Source organism: Phoca vitulina, unplaced genomic scaffold, assembly GCF_004348235.1.
Source record: "Phoca vitulina isolate PV1807 unplaced genomic scaffold, GSC_HSeal_1.0 scaffold6, whole genome shotgun sequence".
NCBI classification, from domain to species: Eukaryota; Metazoa; Chordata; class Mammalia; order Carnivora; family Phocidae; genus Phoca; species Phoca vitulina.
The window spans coordinates 7703301-7715007 of record NW_022589709.1 but is presented as its reverse complement, the minus strand read 5'-3'; the positions used below and the strand labels follow the sequence as shown (position 1 = coordinate 7715007).

General features: G+C 35.2%; 1 pseudogene; it reads right to left on the bottom strand.

Annotated features, from left to right (window-relative positions):
* Positions 1–314: 314 nt before the first annotated feature.
* LOC116631985 lies at positions 315–8550 on the bottom strand (annotated as a pseudogene).
* Between the last annotated feature and the right edge of the window lie 3157 nt (positions 8551–11707).

Sequence of the window (11707 nt, the reverse complement as noted above, 5' to 3'; positions counted from 1 at the left end):
CATATGATCCTCTCAATAGATGCAGAAAAAGCATTTGAAAAAATACAGCATCCTTTCTTGATAAAAAACCCTCAAAAAAGTAGGGGATAGAAGGAACATACCTCAACACCATAAAGGCCATATATGAAAGGTCCACAGCTAATATCATTCTCAATAGAGAAAAACTGAGAGCTTTTCCCCTAAGTTCAGGAACAATACAGGGATGTCCACTCTGACCTCTGTTCTTCAACAAAGTACTGGAAATCCTAGCTCCAGCAATCAGACAACAAAAACAAATAAAAGGCATCCAAATTGGCAAGGAAGAAGTCAAACTTTCACTCTTTGCAGACGTAGAAATCCTGAAAGAGTCCACCAAAAATTTGTTAGAACTGATACATGAATTCAGCAAAGTTACAGGATAAAAAATCAACATACAGAAATATGTGGCATTTCTATACACCAATAATGAAGCAGCAGAAAGAGAATCAAGGAATCAATCTCATTTACAATTGCACCAAAAACAATAAGATACCTAGGAATAAACCTAGCTAAAGAGGTAAAAGATCTGTACTCAGAAAACTTAGAACACTTAAGGAAGAAATTGAAGAAGACCCAAAGAAATGGAAAAACATTCCATGCTCATGGATTAAAAGAAAAAAATACTGTTAAAATGACTATACTACCCAAAGCAATCTATACATTTAATACAATCCCTATCAAAATACCGGCAGCATTTTTCACAGATCTATAACAAACAATTCTAAAATTTGTATGGAACCAGAAAAGACCGTGAATAGCCAAAGTAATGTTGAAAAAGAAAAGAAAAGCGGGAGGCATCACAATTTCAGACTTCAAGCTGTATTACAAAGCTGTAATCATCAAGACACTATGGTACTGGCACAAAAACAGACACATAGATCAATGGAACAGAATAGAAACCAAAAATGAACCCACAACTCTATATTCAACATACTGTTTTTTCCACAAATCAGGAAAAATATCCAATGGAAAAAAGACAGTCTCTTTAACAAATGGTGTTTGGAAAAGTGGACAGTGACATTCAGAAGAATGAAATTGGACCACTTTCTTACCCCATCCACAAAAATAAATTCAAAATGGATGAAAGACCTAAATGTGAGACAGGAATCCATCAAAATCCTAGAGGAGAACACAGGCAGCAACCTCTTTGACATCGGGCCTAGCAACTTCTTACTAGACACACCTCTGAAAGCAAGGGAAACAAAAGCAAAAAAGAACGATTGGGACTTCATCAAGATAAAAATCTTCTGCAAAGCAAAGGAAACAACAAAACTAAAAGGCAACCTACAGAATTGGAGAAGATATTTGCAAGTATATCAGATAAAGGGTCAGTATCCAAAATCTGTAAAGAACTTATCAAGCTCAACACCCAAAAAACAAATAATCCAGTTAAGAAATGGACAGAAGACATGAATAGACACTTTTCCAAAGAAGACATCCAGATGGCTAACAGTCACATGAAAAGATACTCAACATCATTCATCATCAGACAAATACAAATCAAAACCACAATGAGAAACCATCTCACACCTGTCAGAATGGCTAAAATTAACAAGTCAGGAAACAACAGATGTTGGAGAGGATACAGAGTAAGGGGACCCTTTTTGCACAGTTGGTTGGAATGCAGTCTGGTGCAAACACTCTGGAAAACAGTATGGAGGTTCCTCAAAAAGTTAAAAATAGAACTACCCTACGATCCAACCCAGCAATTGCACTACTAGGTATTTATCCAAAGGATATTAAAATTCTGATTCGAAGGGGCACATGCACCACAATATTTATAGTAGCACTATCAACAATAGCCAGATTATGGAAAGAGCCCAAATGTCCATCAACTTATAAATGGATAAAGAAGATGTGTGTGTGTATATATATATATACACACGCACACATATATATGGCATGTATATATATACATATATATGTATATACCTATGTGTGTATATATGTATATATATATGTATATGTGTATATATGTATGTGTATATATATACATGCCATATATATAGTATGTGTATAGATATATACACACACACAAGATGGAATATTACTCAAATATTCCATGATTAATCACACACACACACAATGGAATATCACTTAAATATTCCAATATTAATAAAAAAGAATGAAATCTGCCATTTGCAACAATGTGGTTGGAACTAGAGTATATTATGCTAAGCAAAATAAGTCAGTCAAAGACAAATACCACATGATTTCACTCATACATGGAATTTAGGAAACAAAACAGATGAACATAGGAGGAGGGAAGGAAAGTAAGATAGAAACAGAGAGGAAGGCAAACCATAACATTATGTAGTCTTTTGGGTTCTGTATGTAAGAGTACAAATTGAGAGTTGCTGAGGGGAGGTGGGCGGGGTGATGGGCATTAAGGAGGGCACTTGGGGTGAGCACTGGGTTTTATATGTAAGTGATGAATCACTAAGTTCTACTCCTGAAACCAATAGTAAACTATATGTTAACTAACTTGAAATTAAATAAAAACGAAAACCCCTAAACCCCACAAAAACCTCAAACAATAAAGTTAAAAAAAAACTCAAGTCATTTCCTATTGGACCATAACTTATTTTATGAAAAAGTTATTAGTTTTATATGATAGCTCAATATTGTTTTCTTCATATTAACTCCGAATAAAAACAATTTACTCCTTTTAAGTCATTTCTGAGACAAAAATTTTCTAGTTTATTTTCAAAACAGCAACAATTCCTCCTCTCATTAATAGAAATGATAGACAAATTTAATGTTCACATTGAAGAATATTTTTTTTTAAAGATTTATTTATTTATTTGACAGAGAGAGAGACAGCGAGAGAGGGAACACAAGCAGGGGGAGTGGGAGAGGGAGAAGCAGACTCTCCACTGAGCAGGGAACCTGATGTGGGGCTCGATCCCAGGACCCTGGGATCATGACCTGAGCCGAAGGCAGATGCCCAACGACTGAGCCACCCAGGTGCCCTGAAAAATATGTTTTTAACCATGTGAAAATCATAGCATTCATTGTAAAAATGGTGAAAGAGAGCTAATTGTTCTTTTCTCTCTCTTTTACCATTCAGAACCATCATTTTCAGAGTGATGTCATATTAGCATATTACTCAGTGATTTTTCCATTGGAGAAACCTAGTTCCATAGATGGCTGTCTTTCCATTGCATAATATTGTTATTCTTAGTATTACTACTATATTTGCCATTTTAAATGATCTAGTTGAAAGAGATTTTGGAGCATGTCTAGTAATGCCTTCTCTGTAGCACACTGACAGTTGATTGATTATGTAGCCTATACTTGATCCCTTCTAATGACAGGAAGTTCATTACACTTCAGCATTGTCTTTTCATTTATGGACAGCTCTGATTGCTAGGCATATTTCAAGCCCTATTTCTTTTCCTGATCTAATGGTCTAATGACAACACTTCTGAAACTTTATTTGTCCTGGGCAATTATCCCTGATTGTTTCAAAGTTTTTTCCCAGGACACAGTTTCCAAACATTTCATCTTCTTAGGAAGCTTTTCAAAGTTTTGAACAATGTCTACTTGATGTGACCAGTACAGAGTATGATAGCTTGTTCTGTCCCTTGAACTAGACAACAGTTCTCTTTTTATGGTCTTGGATTTCATTAGCTTTTTAGCAGCGAGTTAGTTGAAATGTCCATTCATAGAAGGTTATAATCTTATCTTTTTTAGTATAATTTTAAGCATAGTTTCTGCTACCCTACATTGGGACCAGCTGACTTATTTTGAACAATTAACTTTTGAACTTAAATGCAGAACTTTATATTTACCTATCTCATTTTATCCTTATAATGGAAATGATATTATAATGGAAAAGATATTATTAGTTCCATTTTTATTGGTAATAATAGTGTCTTACAAAGAAACTTGCCTAAATTCAAATAGCAAGTTAGTGGTAAAGTTAAATACCAGAACTTAGCATTTTTAATTTGGTGATAAAATGTCTAACATTGACTAACGAGTTAGAAATTCACTTACATGGTAAACTCTGTTAACACATAGTTGAGAAAATAAATAAAACTGCTGGTATTTAATCCAGTCCCCTCTTTTTATTTCATTCCTATCAGATTCCTTCCTGTTTCTATGTATCCCCTTAATTATTCATAGTATTCTTCTCTATCCCATTACACAAATCAATCATGTAACAAAAAAGTTCTGCGTTTGCTCTTGTTTTGTCCCATAGAGATATAGGCATTACATTTCAGATCCACATGGTTTTCCCCAAATCTACTAAAGCTTTAACACGTACTTGTCTTACTAAACTGAACATTTGCTCAGTTTGAATCTCAATTTCAACTGTTTATATCCAGTGTTTAAATGAGAATTCTCTGGTGATCAAGCTGAGAATTACTGCACATTTTAGTTTTTACTTAAGAGGCACAATTAAAAGATGAGAAAATAGAGTTTCAGTGATGGGGGAGTAGCATCCTTTTTTTTTTTTCCCCAGAAGGTTCTCTAAATATTTTGCTTAACATTGTCTCTTCTGCAGATATTTCAGTATTAAATGGTACCTTCCTCTGAGGTGGAATAGAGCATCTATCAGACTCAAAGCAACAATGCATGCTTTCTTTTAAGGACATGAAATAGCTGGGAAATGCTTATCTGAAAATAAATTTTTTCTATATTATCATGTTTAACCCCGATGTGATGGTTTATTACTCATCCCCATACAGAGATTGGCATGGGCAGGTGCTACTGACAAATTTGTCAATTCCAGCCCAGAGCTACAAAATTCCTTGTCCAAGGACACAGAATGCACCAACAGTATTAACGTTCAAAAAATGCCAAAGACAGTTCTGTTCTCTCAAGCATTCCATTTAGTCTAGTTGAGCTTTGCTAACCTTTTCTCTTTGACAGAGCAACTTTGAATGCAGGAGGGAGCTTTATAAATATTTATTGAATAAAACAGCTTGTTTGGATATGAAATGAGTTTAAAGATAGGAATTAAGGCCAGTAAAACTCTAACTTTCTGGTGTGGAAAATGTGTGTTGGGAGAATGCCCAACATTAAATTTTAAATAATAACCAATTTTGTTTTTAGTGTTCAACTTAATGTAGTGTTATAATAGAACTATAGAACTTGCATTTGTTGGGCGCCTGGGTGGTTCAGTTGGTTAAGCGACTGCCTTCGGCTCAGGTCATGATCCTGGAGTCCCGGGATCGAGGCCCACATCGGGCTCCCTGCTCAGCAGGGAGTCTGCTTCTCCCTCTGACCCTCCTCCCTCTCATGCTCTCTGTCTCTCATTCTCTCTCTCGCAAATAAGTAAAATCTTAAAAAAAAAAAAAGAATTTGCATTTGTCAGTTGTAAAAAAAATTTGGAGGGATAGATTTGATTTATTTATCATTCATTCATTCATCTTTTGATTCATCCACTCCTCAAATTTCCTAAGAATGACTTAAAGTCATTTACAAAAATACACATATTTTTAATTATATTAAGGATACCCAGGCAAAGTAAGAAAAAATATGATAAATCCAAGGATGGTATTTATAACAAAATTATGCTCTATAAGGTCTGACCATTTTCCTTAGGAGGATTATAAGCTTGTTCCTGAGTTTTCTAATGATTGGCACAAGGAAGGGAATGCTGATCAATTGCGTGTTTCATTTTCATATAATAAATTTCTTTTCATATAATAAAAACAAAATAGTTTATTAGAAGAAACACAACATTTTTCTAGATGTGAGAATATAGTAAATATTTTCCTCTGGAAATTGTAAGCTATAAGAAAGATAAAGATAACTTCCATATGACAAATACAACTTTGAACTATACATTATAATTTTATTGTTTATTTGTCAGGATCTGAGTTGGGCATTTGTACACTTTGTTTAGATGAACAGGCTGTTTTGGTATTGTTGGTGACAATACTTCAGCGGTACCTTGTCCTCTTATTGCTGTGCATTTTAAAATGCATGTCCTTGTTTCCTGTAGCTGTCTTCTGTACTCTGTCTTATACACAACTTTATCTCCTTATTCTTCCTCTGCATCCCTCTTGATAAAATTCAAGTGGCTCAATCAATGAATGGTAATTGACAAGAACAATTCCTCATTTTTCCAGAACCATCTTTCATCAATTATTCCTGAAAATAACTAAATTTTGGCCACCCTCCTCCTGTTAAATCCCTATAACACAAATTAGATACTCTTTTGAAGCCTTCTCTAAGTTAAATACTTCTTGGAAGCCTTCTGCCAGGCATTTTCTAATAAAAGCTCATGCATATGATGCTCTGGTGGTTTTTCTTCATTACCTAAAGCTGTGGTAACTGGCACTTAGTAAATGTTCAAATATCTTTGTGGAATAAAACAAAGACCTTTTAAGAATCATCTAAAAATTATTCTAAAATGATTTATATGGTCTAAATCAGGAAAGCATTCAAATACCTTCATATGTCCAACAGTTTTCCAAGAAGTCAACTCCAGTAACTAACAAGAGTTGTTCTTTGATGTTCCTAAGTTTTCAAGTTTCTTTTTCTTTTTTTTTTTTTTTAAGATTTTATTTATTTGACAGAGAGAGACAAAGCGAGAACAGGAACACAAGCAGGGGGAGTGGGAAAGGGAGAAGCAGGCTTTCTGCCAAGCAGGGAGCCCGATGCGGGGCTCGAACCCAGGACCCTGGGATCATGACCTGAGCCGAAGGCAGACGCTTAACAATTGAGCCAACCAGGTGCCCTGTTTGTTCATTTCATAGACAGGTACAGTGGTAGGCTTTGGGGAAGGAAAATTGAATGGGACACAGTCTCTTCTTTCAAGGGTGTCGTAGTGTTATGGCACAGAAAACGTAGCAAATTCTAAAATTAGAAAGCATACAGTTTTGTAGGCATGCACATTTGTAGGGTGAAATGCCAATGCCCCCATATGATTTCAGTATTACCAATACATAGTTCACCAAGTACAAAGAGAGGGAAAAAATTCCAGAAATGGGGGAAAAAACTTCAAAGGCACAGGGATTTTGAAGAGCATACCTACGCCAAAATCTAGTGGTAGGGGAAAAGAATGAGCATTTAAAAAAAAATAAAGCACAACTTACTTAAAATAATATTGGGCTTTCATGGGCTGTATGTTTCGTATTACCCAGAATGAGGATATCTTGTAAAGTAGAAGACTTTTTGCTTTCATTAATGTTTCAGGTTTAAAGTAAAAAAAAAAAAAAAAAAAAAAGGAAGAGAAAATGTATTTCTTGTAAGGTTAAATGTTTTCTTCTAAGATTATCATTGCTTTGGTTAATATTTAATCGTGATAATTATTTTTTTTTCCCTAGGCAAAGAACTTTATTAACCTTGTTTCGAGCTTTATTCCCAGGCTTCTTCAGCTTAATTACCTGCAAAGAATGAATTGTGTATAAGCAAAAACTGAAAAGAGCTGCAGTGTCCAAGGGGCTTGGGCTTAAAAATATTAGAGATCTAGATTTTATCAGATCCATGAACAAAATTTTAAAAAGCAGTCATAATATAAAATAGCAGCTCCCAGTAACTTCTTCAAGTTTTATGTTCTTCAGAAGTTGACTCAATTCAGTTTGCTTCATTTTTTTTTTTTTAAAGATTTTATTTATTTATTTGACAGAGAGACAGCGAGAGAGGGAACACAAGCAGGGGGAGTGGGAGAGGGAGAAGCAGGCTTCCCGCTGAGCAGGGAGCCCGATGCGGGGCTCGATCCCAGGACCCTGGGATCATGACCTGAGCCGAAGGCAGACGCTTAACGACTGAGCCACCCAGGCGCCCCCAGTTTGCTTCATTCTTGGAAGCATCATCAAAATTCTCCACAAGATCTGGAACTTCATCATTATCATCCTCTCCGGTAGCAAGTGATGCTTTTCCATCCACAGATTGGGCAGAGCTTCAGCCAGTCTTCTTAAACTAGTCAAACTGTCTGCACCAAGTTGGTTTAAGATACTGGGTAGCACTTCTGTCAGCTGCTTTGTCTCAGCGTGGCCTGTGATGGTGAAAGTGTTCGCGGCCAGCTACACCTGAACTTTGGGGTTGTTAAAGTAGATCACTGTTCCTTGTTCTGTGAACATATTCACTTCTTCAATACCAGAGATATTGTTTACCCCTAACTTCTTTAAGGAGAACTGAAGTTTTTTATCATCTGCTGTAGCCATTCTATGAACCACGTTCTTCTTTCGGCGAGCAGTTCCTTTCCCACCAATGCGCACTTGTGCTTGCAGTTTGGCGAGTTTCTCCTGGTTCATGATAGTTTCTTTCATCTTGTTGGAGCGGAAATGGGACCGCGGGGCGGAATAGGGTTGGCGCTTAGGGGGTCTTGGGCGGACCAGCTGAGATTAGGTGCACACACCCGGGGACGCAAGATGGCAGCTAGCCGTGATAATTATTTTGATCTTTCTGTTTCAATCAAATATCACGAATGGAAAGTTTTAGATTATTCCTCACATTGGAGGGTTAATAAGGGTTAATAAAATCTGGGAAAAACCACTTTGGAGAGAATACACGTGAGTAATGAGTGGAATGAATTGGTGTAGTAGGAAGAAGCAGTTTGCTGGAAAGAGAAACAGAAAAATCACGTATGCTTAAAAATGGATCCTATAAGTATTCTATTGGTTAGAAGTTCATTTTTGTGTAAATAAAACTCTTTTAAAAATACAATGATAAAACATTCTTTAAAAAAAAATAGATTTGAAAAAAAGTAGATTTGTTAAAATAATAATTCTTGGAATGAAAAAGACCTGGATCATGTTCTGGCTTTAACATTTACTAATTTCATGGGAGAGGAAGTGTCAAACTTTCCAAAACAGTTTTTTCCTTTTTCCCTAGAGAGAGAAATCTCTTTTATAATCTTTTTTCTAAATCTCTCGTTCTTCTGACTCTGGATCAATGGTTGGACCATTGTTATTCATAATCAGGGTCACTGTGTAGCCCTCTACTTTTTCTCTCCAGTAACCGTAAGGAGACCAAGGCCCACTCCTGCATGGGTGGGCCAGTTGCCCCTCTTGCATCTCTATGTTTCCCTCAGAGCATTCCTTAAACCTAGAGAATCATCCTGACTAGATTCCATTCTTTGACATACAGAAGTCCACTTAGTGCTTGAGTCAAAGCTGTGTGTTTGATCTAGGTTACAAGAAAGTCTTGTGTTCGGGTATCATTGTTTGCCTACCTAAGTCTAAAGTGAAGATTTGGATTCCCATTTATTAGTGATATATGTATTTAGCGTTCTCAGCAGTTATCTAGAAGGAGAAGGTGTTTGATGAAATGGGATTGTGGGGTTCTTCATTTCTTATTCAAATTCTATCCAATAGTGCTTCAAACACTATCTTAATGCCTAATATTTGCATTTGAGGATTAGATATCCAGAGACTTAAAAAAATAACACCATCTGAGTTTTGGCTTGTTAAATAATTATGACATCTTTAAAATGGTATTAGCCCTAGATCAAAGGGTTGAAAGATCAAAATGAGCTACCATACTTTGTACATCACCTGCTGGCATATAGTAAGGGCTTAATAATTTTTATTTATTAGACTCTAAACAATAAAAGGATAGGAAATTGGCTTGTTCACTATTGTTTCTTAACCCTTAGCATATTGTCAGTTTGGGATGTGTGTGTGTGTGTGTGTGTGTGTGTGTTCTACTTGAATGAACATGGGGAGTGTTAAAATTTTTTTTACTGTGTAAAATAATAAGATAATCATCTATCTGACATTCTGGAATGTATCCTCTAATTGGTATGGAGAAGGAAACAGAAGAGACATTTTATGGAATAAAATAACAGTACTTTTGTATTGTAGTAAAATTTGACAGTTTCTGGGCAGCAGAGGATAATGGGTATCTGAAGAATTTGAGTGGAGAACTCAAGAGATAGGACAAATACACATTCATGATATAGTTTTAAAATTTATTTAAATTTAATATTTTTCAACCAAAACCAATGTGTTTATGTGTGTGTACATATATATTATATACATACACATATATGTATATATCACACAACTATATATACCATATATACATTAAAGAATTATCAAATAATAATAAAATATATTAAAATTATTTTCCTAAAATGAAAGTGCCAATGTGTTGATTATACTAGACAACATAATTGGAGTAACATTTAAAACATATTTTTTTGAAGTATAAGCTATGAGTTTATTTTAAATCAGCAGCTCTATTCATGGACAAATCACCCTCATAAACGTAGTATTTACTGTCAGAATCTTTAATTTGATCTGTGACTTTTTCCAGGAAAGTGTCAAAGTAAACTGTAGCTGACTTTCTTTTTCATCTGCCTATAAATTTGTTGCTAGAGCTGTTTAATTTTTCTTTTCCCTGATGAATTACAGAATAAAATAATTGTATATAGAAAAACATATGTGATTCCATTTTTAACCCTCATAATACTTGCATAATATTGTGATTGAATATGCTTCCCATAAAGAGGGTTTTGCTTTAAACATGTAATTGTGAACAAGTAACTACAAAGATTTGAGGGTATTGCTTGATATACAATTTGATTAAAGTATTTATTATTTCCTTGCTCTTCAAAATGGTCAATAATATTACTCAGCTATCTATTTCCTTTTTAGAATGCACTTTTTAGGGCTTTTCTTCATTACTTTTTCTAATGGTTGATATCCTGAGGAACCACCTGATAAAGGATTTGTGTCACCAATAGGGGACAGTTATTTGAAAATTCATTAATCAGTTTCCTCTTCATTCTGTTGTCAAGAGCATTTATAGTAGACATCTTTTGAGATTTCTGCTTAGGACATTGACAATTGTGTATATACCTCCTCCCCCCAAATAATGGTAAATGGTCATAAATGACCCAAGCTAGCTAAATCAGATCATTTCTTAAGATAACTTGGAATTATGATATAGCGAGAGAACACATTAATTTGGAAAATGTGGGGCTGTTGTGTCAACTTGGAAGCAGAGAAACCAGACTGTGGGGAGAAAAGAATAAGCAGATGCACAAAGGAAAAAGAAAAGAGACTGTGTAGAGAGAACAAGAATGTGAAGTAGAATGAGAAAGAGAGAGGAGGAGGAGTAAGGACAGTTTTTGCAGCATATTAAAGTAGTCTTCATTTCAAAAGAAGAGTATAGTCATTCATTCTTCTCTTCATTTGTCCAACATTTATTCTTTGTCACTGTGTGGCAGGCACCACTAAACATGGGACCCTAAGCCATTTCTTTGTGGATATTTTATTCTAGTGAGATCTTCAATGAGTAAACAATAATATAGTATAATTTAGGATAATGGTGAGTAATAAGTGATATAGAGCAGAATGAAGGGTTAAATTGTGGGAATTGGGGAGAGGAAAATCTTCTGTGAAGAGGGGACAGTTTTAGAACCTGTTCTAAGCAATGAACACTACTTATTTTCTATTTTCCCATTTCCTCTCCTAGAGTTGCTAGCTCAGTGATGATATGATTATAGTTACTATACCTGACACTTGACCCCTGAACATATGCCTTATATTTTTGCTTTTGTTTTCTTTAGAGAAACCCCTGCCCAGTCCTGGTACCAATGTTAATTTTTTAGAGTAATTAATGCTAGCTGCTACAAGACATAAATTCCCAAATCTCCATGGCTTAACCCAATAAAAGTATATTTCTCATCTCACAGTCTGATGTAATTTGGGCAGCTGTCCAAAGCAGCTCTCCTCCAAATGGTGACTGGAGAATCAAAGTTTCTTCCATCTTTTAGCTG